The sequence below is a fragment of the Giraffa tippelskirchi genome, chromosome 12 (assembly GCF_054371585.1).
Source record: "Giraffa tippelskirchi isolate mGirTip1 chromosome 12, T2T-mGirTip1v1.2.pri, whole genome shotgun sequence".
Taxonomy (NCBI): Eukaryota; Metazoa; Chordata; class Mammalia; order Artiodactyla; family Giraffidae; genus Giraffa; species Giraffa tippelskirchi.
The window spans coordinates 110,485,871-110,503,928 of record NC_137286.1 but is presented as its reverse complement, the minus strand read 5'-3'; positions in this window follow the sequence as shown (position 1 = coordinate 110,503,928).

Sequence of the window (18,058 nt, the reverse complement as noted above, 5' to 3'; positions counted from 1 at the left end):
GAAAAACAATCAAGTAATATTTACGGCAGATATATGGCTAAAACTTGTTGAAACATTATGTAGCTCAGGAATATATATTATAGAGGTAGGGTTAGTGTTTTGGACATACAAAACCAAAAGATTCTTGTATGAATCAAACCCATGTCTCCTACATTGGCAGGTGGATTCTTTACCACTGAGCACAATTTCATGGGTGAGAATGGCATATCTTATGCTTAAAATATTTCCCAATTTTTTGAAATTTCAATATTCTGAGTTTTAAAGAAATTTATTTTAAAACAGAAAAACTTACATAACAAAAAGCCTCTGCAGTTGAAGCCTGCTATTAAAAGTATGTAAAAAAAGGCTTACTAATTTTTATATTAATTGATGAGAATTCATATTCACCATTTATTCATTCCTCTTGATTCAGACCAAGCAGTTTACCATATTATTGATTGCTCCATTGATCAAAATGTACCACCTAATAAAGCTAATATTTTAATATAATGAGGAGAGTGATTCTAAATGCAGAAATTAGTTATTGTTCTAATTGTTAGAATTCTTCCCTTTTGGAGGCAATGCCCTCTTCATTTTTCAGCCTCTTTATGCCTACCATAAAAGTCTGAAAGTAAGCAGATATTACTCTTTTCCCTAGGACAAAGTGACTGTTGAATAAATAGGCCCCTAACCAAAACTATAAAACTGTATTTATTGATTGGGTCACTCACAGCATGGGCAGGCATTAATATGAGAGATTTCTGTATGAAATCTATATGAGTACCAATATGAAAGATTTCCCCATTATTTCCTTCCATGAGCTTGGCTGTGAGTGTTTGGGTCCCTAATGGTTGGTGGTGACAGGAGAAACCTGATCAACTTTAGGGAAAATGATGCCAAAAAAGAAAGAAGCAAAGGGGGAGAATGTTAAGTTCAATGTCCTTGAGTAAACTTGCTGGATTTCCTAGGGCTTCCAGGTGTTTGCATTCCCAAAGTTTGACATAGTTTGACATAACTCTTCCTTTGATTATTTGAGTGAGTATCGTTTAATATATTTCAGGCTAACTCACTTTAACTTTACTTTACTAGAAGACAAATTAGATTTCTAATTACTAAATATGTGTAGATTTTACAATCTATTTTCTTGCATTCTATTTTACATGATATAAAATTTTTAAGATCACAATTAGCATTGGATCCACAGAAAGATCTATCTTTTTTCTTATAAAGGTTTTTAATTGATAAGTACATAAAAATTTGTCAGTAAAGAAAAGTATTTTCCCAGAGAAATAGAAGTATATACTTTTGATTCAGCTTCATTCTAAAAGCAAGCTGGTAAATGAAATACATGTTGTTATATACTAATCTTCAGAGTGACCCAGATATGGTATTATTAACATTCTAGAAAAAAAAAAAAAAGGCTCAGAGAAGCTAAGGGAATTGTGTGAATTCAATCTATGACTGTATTGTACCAGAGTTATTTAATTAACCACTGCACTGCAGTCACTCATCATTCACTGGGTGCTCTTTTAAGAGAAAAAAAAAAAATCAAGAAAAAATGAATCTGCTTTCTAAATGTTTTAGATGAATTAAAAATTATGGTAGCTGACCTATGGCTATTGATGTTACCCAGTGAGTCTTCCTGGAAAAAATAAATGGGTGCAATAATTTCTTTCATCAGTATCTACTATATATTGATAAATATGACAATGGTACCAGAGTGTATTGTTTTGTTCTTATTATTTAGAAAGAATGCTTATACTCTTCTACAGGTTTTCCTATTGGCCATTATATCTAACTGAAAATAAAAGATCATAAGGTAAGCAGTAATACATGTATTTATTTATTTAACTGGAAAATGAATAATTTATTCTGTAAATGTACAGCTGTCCCAGTGATAGGAAAGCTTAGACAGATTAATGGACTAATAATAGAACTTTTTGCTACTTCTTACATTCTCTCTCTTTTCTCATCATGCTAATTTGTCTTTCCATCTATCTCTCCCTCCATCTATTTCATCTGGCTTTCTCCATTGTTATAATAAAATACATGCAATATATGTATAGCTATACCTTCCTGGTTTACATTTTATAGTTTCACAAAAGAGGAAAAGAAAAGAATTTACATTGAAAAACATACTAAACAAAGTATTTTTTAATGTATTGAAAGCAAATTTAGAGTCGTTTAGTTGTGTCCAACTCTTTACAAGTCTATGAACTATAGAGTCCATGGAATTCTCCAGGGTATAATACTGAAGTGGGTAGACTTTCTCTTCTCCAGGGGCTCTTCCTAACCCAGGTCTCCCGTATTGCAGGTAGGCTCTTTACCAGCTGAGCCACCAGTGTAGCCCAAGAATACTGAAGTGGGTAGTCTATCCCTTTGCCAGGGGTCTTCCTGACCCAGGAATCGAACCAAGGTTCCCTACATTGCAGGCATATTCCTTACCAGCTGAGCTAAAGGGAAGTGTATTGAGGCAAATACAAATTCTGCAAGAGTAATAACAAGGTTCAACATATGAACCAATGTAATCATATAAATGACCTATGACAGATATGTCACATGAATCAATGTTGTATAATCTAAGCTGTGCTAATAGAATCTAGTCCACTGGAAATCCTGTTTCTTCTCTGTCCAATTTGGTAGCTACTTGTGGTCACATGTGGCTTTGCATACTTGACATGTGGGGAGTGAGACTGTGAAACTGACTTTTTAACTTCATAGCAACATGTGTCTAATGCCAACTGTGTTGAACTTCTGTAGATACAGAAGAAATAAATTTGGAGAGAATAGATTCATAAAGATAAATAAAATATTGATTTTTATCATAAAATTTTTAAATAATTATTTTATCCATTTGAATGATTGTGCTAAATAGCATTTTTGAATTAATAAGATTAAATATTTTCAGGATCATTTACTGTGCAATAATTTTGCATCTTTTTTTTTTAATATGGGAGGAATTTGAATTGTCATCTTCAGTAAGCAAACAAGTAGAATAAATAAGTAAAAAAGTAAATAAGTAGATAGCAAAAATTATTTGATATCCATTAGATATATTTAGGGGCTTTCCCAATGGCTCAGTGGGTAAAGAATCTGCCTGCATGCAGGAGATGCAGGAGGCGCAGGTTCATTCCTTGGATCCGGAAGATCCCCAGGAGAAAGGCATGACAACCCCACTCCAGTATTCTTGCCTGCAGAATTCTGTGGAAGGAGGAGCCGCAGAGGGCTACAGTCCATAGAGTTTCAAGAGTTGGACACGACTGAAGTGATTGAGCAGATATATTTAAAATATTTTAGAAAAAAATGGGCCACCTCTCAGGATGAAGGAATTGTTTTTTTCCTATGTAGCATCCTGTTTTATGCTTGGTGAAAGTTGTTTTATAATGATACACTTCTGCTCTAAATCTGTTATTAATTTTCCTCCAAGGAGAACAATGTACTCAGAGAAAATTTATACAAAGTCTTATGAAAAGGTTTCTGAAGTGTTCAAAAACTGAATGTGACAAAAACAGATTTAGAAAAAAAAAGTTTAAATTCTTAATTATTAAAGAGATTTATTATCAGATCTCCCATAAGCCTCTTACCATTGTCCACCAGAGGGCAGACAGACTGCAAATCACAGTCACAGAAAACTAACCAATCTGCTCATATGGGCCACAGCCTTGTCCAATTCAATGCAACTATGAGCCATGCCGTGTAGGAACACCTAAGGTGGACGGGTCATGGTGGAGAGTTCTGACAAAACGTGGTTCACTGGAGAAGGGAATAGCAAACTACTTAGGTATTCTTGCCTTGAGAACCCCGTAAACAGTATGAAAAGGCAAAAAGATAGAACACTGAAAAATGAACTCCCCAGGTCAGTAGGTGCCCAATATGCTACTGGAGATTAGTGGAGAAATAACTCCAGAAAGAATGAAGACAAGGAGCCAAAGCAAAAACAACACCCAGTTGTGAATGTGACTGGTGATGGAAGTAAAGTCTAATGCTATAAAGAACAATATTTCATAGGAACCTGAAATATTAGGTTCATGAATCAAGGCAAATTGGAAGTGGTCAAACAGGAGATGGCAAGAGTGAAGACCAACATTTTAGGAATCAGCGAACAGAAATAGACTGGAATGGGTGAATTTAACTCAGATGACCATTATATCTACTACCATGAGAAAGAATTCCTTAGAAGAAATGGAGTGGTCTTCACAGTCAACAAAGGAGTCCGAAATGCAATCTCAAAAACGACAGAATGATCTCTGTTCATTTCCAAGGCAAATGAATCAGTACCACAGTAATCCAAGTCTATGCCCTGACCAGTAATGCTGAAGAAGGTGAAGTTGAACGGTTCTATGAAGACCTACAAGATCTTACAGACAAACACCCAAAAAGGATGTTCTTTTCATCAGAGGGGATAGGAATGCAAATAAGAAGTCAAGAAATACCTGGAGTAACAAGCAAATTTGGCCTTGGAGTACAGAATGAAGCATGGCAAAGGCTAAAAGAGTTTTGCTGAAAGAGCACACTGCTCATAGTAAACACCCTCTTCCAACAACACAAGAGAAGACTCTACACATAGACATCAACAGATGGTCAATAACTAAATCAGATCGATTATATTCTTTGCAGCCAAAGATGGAGAAGCTCTATACAGTCAGCAAAAACAAGACCAGGACCTGACTGTTGCTCAGATCATGAGGTCCTTATTGCCAAATTCAGAATGAAATTGAAGATAGTAGGGAAAACCACTAGACCATTCAGGTATGACCTAAATCAAACCCCTTACAATTATACAGTGGAAGTGAAAAATAGATTCAACAGATTAGATCTGATAGACAGAGTGCCTGAAGAACTATGGACCAAGGTTCTTGATATTGTACAGGAGGCAGAGATCAAAACTTTCACCAAGGAAAAGAAATGCAAAAAGGTAAAATGTTTGTCTGAGGAGGACTTATACATAGTTGAGAAAAGAAGAGAAGCTAAAGGCAAAGGAGAAGAGAAGATAATCCAATTTGAATGCAGAGTTCCAAAGAATAGGAAGGAGAGATAAGAAAGCTTTCCTCAGTGATCAATGCAAAGAAATAGAGGAAAATAATAGAATGGAAAAGACTAAAGCTCTCTTCAAGAAAATTGGAGATACCAAGGGAATATTTCATGCAAAGATGGACACAATAAAGGTCAGAAATGGTATGGACCTAACAGAAGCAGAAGATATTAAGAAGAGGTGGCAAAAATACATAGAAGAACTATACAAAAAAAAAAAAATCTTCACAACTCAGATAATCATGATGGTGATCACTCACCTAGAGCCAGACATCCTGGAATGTGAAGTCAAGTGGGCTTTAGGAAGCATCACTATGAACAAAGCTAGTGGAGGTGATGGAATTCCAGTTGAGTTATTTCAAATCCTAAAAGATGATGCTGTGAAAGTATTGCAATTAATATGCCAGCAAGTTTGGAAAACTCAGCAGTGGCCACAGGACTGGAAAAGTTCATTTCATTGTAATCTCTAAGAAAGGCAATGCCAAAGAATGCTCCAACTACCTCACAATTGCTCTCATCTGACACACTAGTAAAGTAATGCTCAAAATTCTCCAAGCCAGGCTTCAACAGTACGGGAACCCTGAACTTCCAGATGTTCAAGCTGGATTTAGAAAAGGCAGAGGAACTAGAGATCAAATTGCCAACATCCACTGGATCACTGAAAAAACAAATGAGTTCCAAAAAAAATCTACTTCTGCTTCATTGACTATGCCAAAGCCTTTGATTGTGTGGATCACAACAAACTGGAAAATTCTTCAAGAGATGGGAATACTGGACCACCTGATCTGCCTCTTGAGAAATCTGAATGCAGGTCAGGAAGCAACAGTTAAAATGGACATAGAACAACAGACTGGTTCCAAAAAGGAAAAGGTGTATATCAAGGCTGTATATTGTCACCCTGCTTATTTAACTTATATGCAGAGTACATCATGAGAAATGCTGTGCTGGATGAAGCACAAGCTGGATTCAATATTTCTGGGAGAAATATCAATAACCTCAGATAAACAGATAACACCATACTTATGGCATAATGTGAAGAATAACTAAAGAGCCTCTTGATGAAAGTGAAAGAGGAGAGTGAAAAAGTTTAATACTTTATTAAACTTAAATAATACTTCAGTTAATACTCAACATTCAGAAAACTAAGATCATGGCATCTGTTCCCATCACTTTTGGTAAATAGATGGGAAACAATGCAAACAGTGACAGACATTATTTTTGGTGGCTCCAAAATCACTGCAGATGGTGCCTGCAGCCATGAAAGTAAAAGAGCTTGCTCCTTGGAAGTAAAGTTATGACCAATCTAGATGGGGAAATAGTGGAAAGAGTGTCAGACTTTATTTTTGGGGGCTCCAAAATCACTGCTGATGGTGACTGCAGCCATGAAATTAAAAAAGACGCTTACTCCTTGGAAGGAAGGTTATGGCCAACCTAGATAGCATATTTAAAAGCAGAGACATTACTTTGCTAATGAAAGTTCGTCTAGTCAAGGCTATGGTTTTTCCAACGGTCATGTATGGATGTGAGAGTTAGACGGTGAAGAAAGCTGAGCGCCTCAGAATTGATGCTTTTGAACTATGGTGTTGGAGAAGACTCTTGAGAGTCCCTTGGACTGCAAGGAGATCCAATCAATCCATCTTAAAAGAGATCAATCCTGGTTGTTCATTGGAAGGACTGATGTTGAAGCTGAAACTCCAATACTTTGGCTACCTCATGCAAAGAGTTGACTCATTGGAAAAGACCCTGATGCTGGGAAGGATTGGGGGCAGGAGGAGAAGGGGACGACAGAGGATGAGATGGTTGGATGGCATCACCAACTCGATGGACATGGGTTTGGGTAGATTCCGGGAGTTGGTGATGGACAGAGAGGCCTGGCGTGCTGCAATTCATGGGGTCGCAAAGAGTCAGACACGACTGAGCGACTGAACTGAACTGAACTGAACTGAGATAGCATATTAAAAAACAGAGACATTACTTTGCCAGCAAATGTCTGTCTAGTCAAAGCTATGGTGTTTCCAGTGATAATATATGGATGTGAGAGTTGGACTATAAAGAAAGCTGAGTGCCGAAGGATTGATGCTTTTGAACTGTGGTGTTAGAGAAGACTCTTGAAATTCCCTTGGACAGCAAGGAGATCCAACCAGCCCATCGTAAAGGAAATGAGTCCTGAATATTCATTGGAAAGACTGATGCTGAAGTTGAAACTCCAACACTTTGGCCACCTGATGTGAAGAGCTGACTCATTTGAAGAGATCCTGATGCTGGGAAAGATTGAGGGAAGGAGGAGAAGGGGATGACAGAGGATGAGATGGTTGGATGGCATCACGGACTCAATGGACATGAGTCTGAGTAAACTCCGGGAGTTGGTGATGGACAGGGAGTCCTGGCATCTTTTCATGGGTTTGAAAATAGTCACGTATGACTGAGTGGCTGAACTGAACTGAACTGATTTTCAGATCTTAAAGTCCTGGCCCTGAGCTCGCTGTTTAAATCAGAAAGAAAAGTTTTTCAATTGCATTGTAGATTGAAAATTTTCCTTTGATTTGTGGCTAAAGCCAAGAATCACTAACTGATCCATGTTTTATATTTATGTGTCATCCATGTTTGGAGATTGAACCAGGACCATCAGCTACTTTCACTTCAGTTCAGTCACTCAGTCGTGTCCTACTCTCTGCAACTCCATGGACTGCAGCACGCCAGGCTTCCCTGTCCATCACCAACTCCTGGAGCTTTATCAATCTCATATCCATCGAGTTGGTGCTGCCATTCAACACTGTGGTCCCTTTCTCCTCCTGCATTCAATCTTTCCCAGCATCAAGATCTTTTCCAATGAGTTAGTTCTTTGCATCAGGTGGCCAAAGTGTTTCACTTAGGCCATTGAAAAAGTTATTGGATAATTTAATGTTTAGTCAGCAGTGGTTTGGTTTGTGAGCTAGAATTAATGTCTTTGTATCATATTACTAATCTCCGGAGAAAGCCCGACTTATTTATCTATTTTAGATCCAAGGGATCATTTGTTCCTCATTAAAGACAGATATCAATCTTTATATTAAAAAAAAATTGTAATGTCTAGTACTTGTTTTCCCTACTGTGACTTTTAAGTGTGAAAGTGTAATTTAGTCTAGCAGAAAACCTCTTTGCAGTACCAATTCTGCTCTAAAAATATCAATCTCAATATGTTGGCCTTTCTGAGAAACTACTTTCCTTTCTGTGACACTTATTTTCATAGACATGATAAAGTTTCCTCCCTTTTATATCTTAGTCTGTACAGGATTCAAAAGTTGTTGAGTTTCATTTTTTTTCCTTGCTGAGTTAAGTTGCTCATCACAAATGTTCTTTCTTTCCTTTTCTGCAATAAAAATGAATGCTACTGATGTCAGCAATGGCAGCATTTGAAAGGTAAAGAGAAATACTGTGCTTTGCCCTGTCAACAGTCAGCTCTATGAGCAGTCAGCCTCTCCAAGTTTCCTGGTCTTACTAAAGAAAATGTGTGGAAAAGGAGAGCTAACTCTGCTGGGTGTACCCACACTCTATTTTATCATCAGGATTTACATTACTGCAGGACATGGCAGTTATAAATAAAAGCAGCAGTTTGTGACTCATGCTGAAGGACAATAAAGTATCTGCACCAGACAGAGTCACCTTCTTGTTCTATTAAGTTATCATTCCAATTTTCAATTCAAGTTTTCTGAAGCACTTATTTGATTTTTTCCCCTTTCAATCACAAATGTCCTTTTATTTTTATTTTCCACTCTCAAAATTTCTATCAAAATTTTTGAATAATAGAACTTTTTTTTTTATCATGCCATATTTTAGAAATACATTTGTGTCCTCCCATGTTTTCAAGATTTTTCCATTTATTAGTCCATCTGACAATTCGATCGAAAAATGAATTTTGATAACCCACTACATACCATGTTCTGTGTTACTAATAGGACAAAAATGTTACATGAATAACATCTTCTGAAAAAGGAACATCCATCTAGTGTGCCTGTAAAAAGATATCACCTGTAGTATAGGTATTGGTCCCTAATAGACTGGAATATGAAAATTATATAAATAGTTGCTCTAAATCTCCAGATCATTTAGAACCATCTGTGAGGCTTTAAACACTAAATTATTTGAGCATCATTTCAGATTGATTGAATTAGACCTTCAGGTGGTAAGTGTTGGCATGTAGGCAGTGAATAATAAACCCAGGTGACTTTAATAGTGCCGGTTGAGAACCATTGCTCTAAGATATTAAATAATTTGTATTTTCATTATAATGGTGGGGAGCAAACACTTAGAAATAAAACTTGATCAAGTGAACAAACACTAACATTAAATTATAAAAACTATTTTGTAATTATGTGATCAATGGGTTTACATGGTATCTCAGTTGGTAAAGAATCCACCTGCAATGCAGGAGACCCTGGTTTTATACCTGGGTCAGGAAGATCCGCCATCTTATCATACCAAAGATGGCGGAGTAGAAGGACGTGTGTTCATCTTTTCCTGTGAGAACTCCAAAATTACAACTCGCTGCTGAGCAACCATTGACAGGAGAATGTTGGATCCCACCAAAAAAAGATACCCCGCATCCACAGTCACAGGAGAAGCCCCAGCAAGACTGTAAGAGGGGCAAAATCACAAAAAAGGAAAGATAATCCAATTTGAATGCAGAGTTCCAAAGAATAGGAAGAAGAGCTAAGAAAGCCTTCCTCAGTGATCAATGCAAAGAAATAGAGGAAAGAAATAAAATGGGAAAGACAAGCGATCACTTTAAGAAAATAAGAGATACCAAGGGAACATTTCATGCAAAGATGGGCACAGTAGAGGACAGATATGGTATGGACCTAACAGAAGCAGAAGATATTAAGAAGAGGTGGCAAGAATACACAGAACTGTACAAAACAGTTCTTCATGACCCAGATAACCACGATGGTGTGATTACTCACCTGGAGCCAGTCATCCTGGAATGCAAAGTCAAGTGGGCCTTAGGAAGCATCACTACAAAAAAAGCTAATGGAGGTGATGGGAACCCTGTTGAGCTATTTCAAAGCCTAAAAGATGATGCTGTGAAAGTGTTGCACTCAGTATGCTAGCAATTGGGAAATTCAGCAGTGACCACAGGACTAGAAAAGGTTAGTTTTCATTCCAATCCCAAAGAGAGGTAATGCCAAAGAATGTTCAAAGTACTTCACAACTGCACTCATCTCACATGCTAGTAAATTAATGCTCAAAATTCTCCAAGCCAGGCTTCAACACTACATGAGCCGTGACTTTCCAGATGCTCAAGGTGGATTTAGGAAAGGCAAAGGAGCCAGAGATGGATCATCAAAAAAGCAAGAGATTTCCAGGAAAATATTTACCTCTGCTTTATTGAGTATGTTAAAGGTTTTGACTATGTGGGTTATAACACACTGTGGAAAATTCTTAAAGAGATAGGAACACCAGATCACCTGACCCTCCTCCTCAGAAATCTGTGTGCAGGTCAAGAAGCAGCAGTTAGAACTGCACATGGAACAAAAGACTGGTTCCAAATTGGGAAATTATTACGTCAAAGCTGTATATTGTCACCCTGCTTATGTAACTTATATGCAGAGTACATCATGCAAAATGCCAGACAGGATGAAGCACGACCTGGAATCAAGATTGCTGGAAGAAATATCAATAACCTCAGATATGCAGATGACATCACCCTTATGGTAGAAATTGAAGAAGAACTAAAGAATCTCTTGATGAAAGTGAAAGAGGGGGACCACTCTCTCCTCCACAGATTTATCGAAAGAACATCTGAACGCTGACCAAACTTCACAAAACTACTTCTGAAGGCTGGCTGAGGACGTCAGGCTTTCACAAAAACTGCGCATTATCTTCAAAAGAGGTAGGAGAAATTATAAAAGATAAAAAGAGAGACAAAAGAGTTAGGGACGGAGACCCGTCCCGGGGAGGGAGTCGTAAAAGAGGAGGAATTTCCAAGCACCAGGAAACCCTCTCACCGGCGGGTGTGGGGGAGGATTTTTTATCTCGGAGGGCAACATAACTGGGAGGAAAAAATAAATAAAATCCACAGATTACGTGCCTAAAGTAACTCCCAGCAAAGAACCCCAGACGCTCGCATCATTCGCCACCAGCAAGTGGGGGCTGAACGGAGAGGAGCGGGCGGCATTGCCTAGGGTAAGGACCGGGCCCGAGTGCCCCGAGGGCAATCTGAGGGAGCTAACGTGAGATAGTAACCTAAACTGTGGGACAGCGAGAGAGAGAGAACTATCCCGCGAAAAGCCCAACTCTAAGGCACTGCCGGCCCGCTCACAGAACAAAGGACTGAGCGATACCAGAGGAGAGCTAGCCGGCTGCGGACCGCCCCATCCCCCGCGGGACACAGCGGGCAGGCGGGGCCCGCCAGAGCCGGAAAGGGGCAAACTCGGCTCCAGAGAGGGCACCCCCTACCAAACTGCAAACAGGCTCCCAGTTTCTAAGCAAAGACTGCCTGAGATCCCGGAGGGTCGACAGCCGCCGGGAGGGTCGCAGCCAGAGACCAGCTCCCCAGAACCGACACAAAGCACACCGGAGCCGGGCGCGCCCGTAAACCGAGGCGGGGACCAGGGAGGCGATAAGCCGCACCGCCCCAACAGGGGACAGCGCCCTCGCCAAACTCCTGGCCGCCTGGGCAGCTCCGACCGGGAACGGCACAAGCCGCGGGCGAAACCGAGTCTGCGCCTTTGTGGAGTAACCGGGAGCCTGAACCTGAGCGGCTTAGACCTGGGAAGTGCACGCAGCTCAGGGCCCGTTCCCCGGCCGAGTAACCTGAAGCCTGAGCAGGGTAGACGGGGAAAGCACACACGCCGTGAGCGGGGGCGAACCCAGTGCGGCCGAGACACTGCGAGCTTAGCACACACACGCCAGAATTGCAGTGTTCCTTCCTCCCCACAGCACGATTGAACAAGCGAACCTAAAGAGATCACCTCCACCGCTTTGTTGCAGGGCGGAAATTAGATACTGAAGAGATCTCCAAACAGAAGCCAAATAAACAGAGGGAAGCGCTTTGGAAGGGACAGGCCAACAGATTAAGATCCCTGTAGTTAATACCGACTGCATTAAAAAGGACCTATAGATCTTGAAAAGTATAAGCAGGAATAAGGATCTATCTAAAACTGAGCAGATCCCACACTGCTCACAACAGCTCCAGAGAAAGTCCGGGATATATATGTTTTTTACTATTATTATTATTTTTTTTAATTTTTTTTTTAATTAAAAAAAATTTTTTTTCTCTTCTTTCCTTTTTCTTCAAGTCCTCTATTACACCTTTAACTTTCATTTTCATAACCCACTATTAACTTGCAAAAAAAAAAAAAAAACCTATTTTTGAAGCAAACTACATACATATATCTTATACCTTTTGTGTTTTCTTTTTTTTAATGTTTTTTTCCTGTTCTACATTTTTTTACTGTTTCTTTTTTTTACTGTTTTACTGTTTTTTTTCTTTTTACACTGTTTCCTTTTTTTTTTTTTTTTTAGATTGTAAGTTTTATAAGAGTCTAACCTCTACTCTAGATTTTTAATCTTTGTTTTACATATTTGATATCAACTTTGTACATTTAAGAACCCAATCTTTAGGAACCATTTTTACTCAGGAGTGTGATCACTGGCCTGATCACTCTCTCCCCCTATTGATGCTCTTTCTTCTCCCCCAGGGAACCTCTATCTCCCACCCTCCTCCTTCTCTTCTCAACCCAATTCTGTGAATCTCTGAGGGTGTTCTGGGTACCGGAGAACACTTCAGGAACAGGATACTGCCCAGATCTCTCTCTCCCCTCTTAATTCCTCCCTTGCTACTCATGCTCACCTCTGTTACCTTCCTCCCCCCTCTCTATGTATCTCTGTGAATCACTCTGAGTGTTCCAAACTGTGGAAAGCACAGAGGGAAGTGCTTACTGGCTAGATTGCTCTCTCCACATTTGAATTCCCCTCTTCCCCTCCTGGTCACCTCAACCCACCCCCCCCACCTCATCTCTCCATGTAACTCAGTGAACCTTTCTGGGTATCCCTCACTGTGGAGAATCTTTTCACCATTAACCTAAAAGTTTTATTATTGAGGCTGTATGGAAGGAGAAGTCTTGAGGCTACTGCAAGAATAAGACTGAAAGCCAGGGGAAACATTAATTAATAAGAGACCATCCAATAGCCTCCATAAATTCACTGAAACCAAGCTCCACCCAAGAGACAATAAGTTCCAGAGCAAGACATAACCACGCAAATTCTCCAGCAACGCAGGAACATAGACCTGAGCATCAATATACAGGCTGCCCAGAGGCACACCAAATCCATAGACATCTCAAAAATTAATACTGGTCACTCCATTACACTCTAGAGAGCAGAAATCCAGCTCCACCCACCAGAACACCGACACAAGCTCCCCCAACCAGGAAACCTTGACAAGCCACCTGTCCAACCCCAACCGCAGTGAGGAACCTCCACAACAAAGAGGAACTTCATACTACCAGAATACAGAAGGGCCACACCTAACACAGCAATCTAAACAAGATGAAAAGGCAGAGAAATACTCAGCAAGTAAAGGAAAATGAGAAATGCCCACAAAGCCAAACAAAAGAGGAGGAGATAGGGAATCTATCTGAAAAAGAATTTAGAATAAGGATAATAAAAATGATCCAAAATCTTGAAAGCAAAATGGAGTTACAGATAAATAGCCTGGAGACAAAGATTGAGAAGATGCAAGAAATGTTTATCAAGGACTTAGAAGAAATAAAAAGGAATCAATATAGAATGAATAATGAAATAAAGGAGATAAAAGACACTCTGGAGGGAACCAACAGTAGAATAACGGAGGCAGAAGATAGGATAAGTGAGGTAGAAGATAGAATGATGGAAATAAACGAAGCAGAGAGGAAAAAAGAAAAAAGAATCAAAAGAAATGAGGAAAACCTCCGGGACCTCTGGGACAATATGAAACGCCCCAACATTCGAATCATAGGAGTCCCAGAAGAAGAAGATAAAAGGAAAGGCCATGAAAAAATACTCGAGGAGATAATAGTTGAGAATTTCCCTAAATTGAGGAAAGAAATAGTCACAGAAGTCCAAGAAACCCAGAGAGTTCCAAACAGGATAAACCCAAGGCGAAACACCCCAAGACACATATTAATCAAATTAACAAAGATCAAACACAAAGAACAAATATTAAAAGCAGCAAGGGGAAAACAACAAATAACACACAAGGGGATCCCCATAAGGATAACAGCTGATCTTTCAATAGAAACCCTTCAGGCTAGAAGGGAATGGCAGGACATACTTAAAGTAATGAAAGAGAATAATCTACAACCCAGATTACTGTACCCAGCAAGGATCTCATTCAGATATGAAGGAGAATTCAAAAGCTTTACAGACAAGCAAGAGCTGAGGGAATTCAGCACCACCAAACCAGCTCTCCAGCAAATGCTAAAGGATCTTCTCTAAACAGGAAACACAGAAAGGATGTTTCAACACGAACTCAAAACAACAAAGTAAATGGCAACGGGATCATACTTATCAATAATTACCTTAAATGTAAATGGGTTGAATGCCCCAACCAAAAGACAAAGGGTTGCTGAATGGATACAAAAACAAGACCCCTATATATGCTGTCTACAAGAGACCCACCTCAAAACTAGGGACACACACAGGCTGAAAGTGAAAGGATGGAAAAACATATTCCATGCAAACGGAGACCAAAAGAAAGCAGGAGTCGCAATACTCATTTCAGATAAAATAGACTTTAAAATAAAGGATGTGAAAAGGGACAAAGAAGGACACTACATAAAGATCAAAGGATCAATTCAAGAAGAAGACGTAACAATCATAAATATATATGCACCCAACATAGGAGCACCACAATATATAAGGCAAATACTAACAAGTATGAAAGGGGAAATTAACAATAACACAATAATAGTGGGAGAATTTAATACTCCACTCACGCATATGGATAGATCAACTAAACAGAAAATTAACAAGGAAACACAAACTTTAAATGAAACAATAGACAAATTAGATTTAATTGATATTTACAGGAGTTTCCACCCCAAAACAATCAATTTTACCTTTTTCTCAAGTGCACATGGAACTTTCTCCAGGATAGATCACATCCTGGGCCATAAATCTAGCCTTGGTAAATTCAAAAAAATTGAAATCATCCCAGCCATCTTCTCTGACCACAATGCAGTAAGATTAGACCTCAATTACAGGAAAAAAACTATTAAAAGTTCCAACATATGGAGGCTAAACAACACGCTTCTGAATAACCAACAAATCACAGAAGAAATCAAGAAAGAAATAAAATTATGCATAGAAACGAATGAAAATGAAAACACAACAACCCAAAACCTATGGGACACTGTAAAAGCAATACTAAGGGGAAGGTTCATAGCAATACAGGCGTACCTCAAGAAACAAGAAAAAAATCAAATAAATCAACTAACTCTACACCTAAAGCAACTAGAGAAGGAAGAAATGAAAAACCCCAGGGTCAGTAGAAGGAAAGAAATCTTAAAAATTAGGGCAGAAATAAATGCAAAAGAAACAAAAGAGACCATAGCAAAAATCAACAAAACTAAAAGCTGGTTTTTCGAGAAGATAAACAAAATTGATAAGCCATTAGCCAGACTCATCAAGAAACAAAGGGAGAAGAATCAGATCAACAAAATTAGAAATGAAAATGGAGAGATCACAACAGACTCCACAGAAATACAAAGGATCATAAGAGACTACTACCAACAGCTATATGCCAATAAAATGGACAACTTGGAAGAAATGGACAAATTCTTAGAAAAGTATAACTTTCCAAAACTGAACCAGGAAGAAATAGAAGATCTTAACAGACCCATCACAAGCACGGAAATCGAAACTGTAATCAGAAATCTTCCAGCAAACAAAAGCCCAGGACCAGACGGCTTCACAGCGGAATTCTACCAAAAATTTAGAGAAGAGCTAACACCTATCCTACTCAAACTCTTCCAGAAAATTGCAGAAGATGGTAAACTTCCAAACTCATTCTATGAGGCCACCATCACCCTAATTCCAAAACCAGACAAAGATGTCACAAAAAAGGAAAACTACAGGCCAATATCACTGATGAACATAGATGCAAAAATCCTTAATAAAATTCTAGCAAACAGAATCCAACATCATATTAAAAAGATCATACATCATGACCAAGTGGGCTTTATCCCAGGAATGCAAGGTTTTTTTAACATCCGCAAATCAATCAATGTAATACACCACATTAACAAATTGAAAGAAAAAAACCATATGGTTATCTCAATAGATGCAGAAAAAGCCTTTGACAAAATTCAGCATCCATTTATGATTAAAACCCTCCAGAAAGCAGGAATAGAAGGAACATATCTCAACATAATAAAAGCTATATATGACAAACCCACAGCAAACATTATCCTCAATGGTGAAAAATTGAAAGCATTTCCCCTAAAGTCAGGAACAAGGCAAGGATGCCCACTTTCACCACTACTATTCAACATAGTTTTGGAAGTTTTGGCCACAGCAATCAGAGCTGAAAAAGAAATAAAAGGAATACAGATAGGAAAAGAAGAAGTAAAACTCTCACTGTTTGCAGATGACATGATCCTCTACATAGAAAACCCTAAAGACTCTACTAGAAAATTACTAGAGTTGATCAATGAATATAGTAAAGTTGCAGGATATAAAATTAACACACAGAAATCCCTTGCATTCCTATACTCCAATAATGAGAAAACAGAAAGAGAAATTAAGGAAACAATACCATTCACCATTGCATCAAAAAGAATAAAATACTTAGGAATATATCTACCTAAAGAAACAAAAGACTTATATATAGAAAACTATAAAACACTGATGAAAGAAATCAAAGAGGACACAAACAGATGGAGAAATATACCGTGTTCATGGATTGGAAGAATTAATATAGTGAAAATGAGTATTCTACCCAAAGCAATCTACAGATTCAATGCAATCCCTATCAAGCTACCAATGGTATTTTTCACAGAACTAGAACAAATCATCTCACAATTTGTATGGAAATATAAGAAACCTCGAATAGCCAAAGCAATCTTGAGGAAGAAGAATGGAACTGGAGGAATCAACCTGCCTGACTTCAGGCTCTACTACAAAGCCACAGTCATCAAGACAGTATGGTATTGGGACAAAGATAGAAATATAGATCAATGGAACAAAATAGAAAGCCCAGAGATAAACCCACGCACATATGGACACCTTATCTTCGACAAAGGAGGCAAGAATATACAATGGAGAAAAGACAATCTCTTTAACAAGTGGTGCTGGGAAAACTGGTCAACCACTTGTAAAAGAATGAAACTAGAACACTTCCTAACACCGTACACAAAAATAAACTCAAAATGGATTAAAGATCTAAACGTAAGACCAGAAACAATAAAACTCCTAGAGGAAAACATAGGCAAAACACTCTCCGACATAAATCACAGCAGGATCCTCCATGACCCACCTCCCAGAATATTGGAAATAAAAGCAAAAATAAACAAATGGGACCTAATTAAAATTAAAAGCTTTTGCACAACAAAGGAAACTATAAACAAGGTGAAAAGACAGCCTTCAGAATGGGAGAAAATAATAGCAAATGAAGCAACAGACAAACAATTAATCTCAAAAATATACAAGCAACTTCTGCAGCTGAATTCCCGAAAAATAAACGACCCAATCAAAAAATGGGCCAAAGAACTAAACAGACATTTCTCCAAAGAAGACATACAGATGGCTAACAAACACATGAAAAGATGCTCAACATCACTCATTATTAGAGAAATGCAAATCAAAACCACAATGAGGTATCATTTCACACCAGTCAGAATGGCTGCTATCCAAAAGTCTACAAGCAATAAATGCTGGAGAGGGTATGGAGAAAAGGGAACCCTCTTACACTGTTGGTGGGAATGCAAACTAGTACAGCCACTATGGAGAACAGTGTGGAGATTCCTTAAAAAACTGGGAATAGAACTGCCATATGACCCAGCAATCCCACTGCTGGGCATATACACCG